We start from the raw sequence: 2886 nt of genomic DNA on the forward strand, positions 1-2886 counted from the left end.
GGAGGAGCACTTTAATGTCTTGATCACCGAAGGGTCCACCTGTGTAGGAAAACCTCTACACCCCTCCAAAAATCTACAGATTGTCGGAGAAAAGTGAAAGAGAAGGATTTATCGCCTCCCTGTGGAAAGAAAAGGAACTTTTTGACGAGGAAGCGAAAGCGCTCTACTTCCATCTTCTGGTGAGGTCGCTCCACTAGAAAATTGATTCAGGTTAATTCTCCTGTCATTTGGAGAGCGATAAGATATTTTAAATGATTAAAATATGTTATTGGATAAAAATGTAATTACATTGACGACACGTGATCAAATTATTACATAATAACATACTTAAAATCCTCATCAATGTGAGGTTTCTTTGTTACTCCTCATTCTTTATAGTTTTCACTACAGTGGGACGTAAACAGGTAAAGCTCATTGTTAAATCAGAGTCAGGTTTTCCTGATTTTAGGTCAGTTCAGATTACCAAAGTCATGACTGTGAGCAAGATGCCAGAAGAATAACGTATTACTTTCTTTTAAAGTAATGAAATTGTTTACCTAAAGATTACTGGTGTGTGTCCTTAAACATTGAAGGCCCAGTTGATTTGCTGTGTCATTATTTTTGTCTGTGTGGTTTCTTTGTCTGTGCAGAAGTCCTGAAGAACGGCAGCTCGGTTCACCCGTCTCTTCTGCAGAGGGAGGCTGAGGCTGTGAGGGACAAACACAGGAGCCCCCTTCACTGCGACCTCCTGCTGCAGCACATCAGCTCACTGCACACACACACGTTGCACCATTAGACGGCGCGCACAAGAAAGATGCAAAACGCACCCAGACTGAAGCTGGTGCCTTCACTCCTCATCAAAACCAAAACTTTGCATTGTGATTTACTKCAGAGTTCATGTTGTTTTTGAATTTTTTTTCCTTCAGTCATTCCTGTAAAACGGCTGATGCTGTTTGTACTGTTAAGATATATCATATGGGATTAATGTAATGTCACGGTGCATTTTTTTAACATCAAAAGTGGCTTAGTGRGATTTGTAAATAAAAAATAGCATCTACATAAATGTGAATTAAACAGTTAAAAGTGTGTTAAAATGTAGGTAGCTTAATGATTTTCTACTGTGGTTTTAAACTTTGTACTTTTTATGTGTATTTTGAGTTTCCACAACAGATTGAAGGTAATGCACCTTGAAGTATTTTCCAGTTCTTAAAAAGTATTCAAAAAATAAAAGTACAAAAGTTTTTTGTTTCTCTTTCCTTCCTTCCTTNCAGAGTTCATGTTGTTTTTGAATTTTTTTTCCTTCAGTCATTCCTGTAAAACGGCTGATGCTGTTTGTACTGTTAAGATATATCATATGGGATTAATGTAATGTCACGGTGCATTTTTTTAACATCAAAAGTGGCTTAGTGRGATTTGTAAATAAAAAATAGCATCTACATAAATGTGAATTAAACAGTTAAAAGTGTGTTAAAATGTAGGTAGCTTAATGATTTTCTACTGTGGTTTTAAACTTTGTACTTTTTATGTGTATTTTGAGTTTCCACAACAGATTGAAGGTAATGCACCTTGAAGTATTTTCCAGTTCTTAAAAAGTATTCAAAAAATAAAAGTACAAAAGTTTTTTGTTTCTCTTTCCTTCCTTCCTTYATTGTGCTATTTCTTCCCCTTTATTGTGTTAATCTTTTTTTATTTTCTTGTCTGKTACCTACTTCTTTTCTCGCTGTCCTTGTATCAAAAGTCAGCACTTCATACCCYRATTTAAGTGGATTTCACAGCAGATGAGAAACAGACATTTAGAAATAGAGAAAAYGTGAATTTTCCCCCAAATTGTTMAATTTATTAAGGACGGCTACAGATGCAGGAAGTGAAATTTTGTGTTGGCGTGGAAGCATCTTGTTCCCCTCTTCTTTACTTTGAAGAAATTTCAAGACTGGTTCCATTGAAGTAATGTCATGCTTCTGTGAGTCTGGCAGTAATCAAGGGTTAGTTTGAGTCTTGAATTTAAACCAAAGAATTTGGTCAATCATTGTTAATTTATGATTAACACAAGGGGCAATTAGACTGTACCGCAGTACCAAGTTAGTTTGGATAGCTTTAAGTCCCAAAGAAATGAATTCAACAATGAATTATTAAACAAATAACATTTTTGTTCATTCTACAACATGTTTGTTAAAAATAAAAACATCTGTACAGGGGGGATGGGGGGGAGCAGGCAAGTACTTTTTCTTATCATATATCATTTGTGTCTTAAAATAAAATTGGTTTCATTTATTTTTACTCAGAAATGTACTAATGAAAATATGGCCAAATAAAAGTTAACGATAATTATAGTAAAATGTAGGCAGTTGTTATTGGGTGTGTGGGTGTGGGTGTGTGTGTGTGCGTGTGTGATGTATACAGGCCATTGGCAGGTGGGAGCGTTGAAGAAAAGTTTTCTTTTTTTCATGCACAAAAAAACAGATAATCATCCACTATGTTACTGTAATTGGTATTAATCGACGATATTTGTTTTTTTTTTTGTTTTTTTTCCCCTCCTAAAATAGTTTGTATTATTCTGTGGCTGCAGGGAAAAGGCGTTAAAAAGGGGACGCTGTCTCTTTAAGGCGTTAAAGGAGGCGTGTAGGGGACGTCGGCAAGACGCGTCCAGAGTCCTGTGAATGACTGCCGCTGCGTGTGGTTGTGTGACATTGTGACAGGACAAAACTCACCAGAACCAAACGGTTCGGATTCGCGTCTGCAGGTGAAGCAGAATYAAGAGGGAAGAGACTCGGGATCCGGAGATGAGTCACGGCGGCTGGTGTCTTTACTCACAGAGGAGCTGCGCGGCGCACCGCTCACTTTCATGAGATTACAAAACAGTCTGGCCACCCTGCAGCCAGCGTGTGAAACTCAGCCTGCCTGTGTGTG

The sequence above is a fragment of the Poecilia reticulata genome, linkage group LG8 (assembly GCF_000633615.1).
Source record: "Poecilia reticulata strain Guanapo linkage group LG8, Guppy_female_1.0+MT, whole genome shotgun sequence".
In the NCBI taxonomy this organism is placed as follows: Eukaryota; Metazoa; Chordata; class Actinopteri; order Cyprinodontiformes; family Poeciliidae; genus Poecilia; species Poecilia reticulata.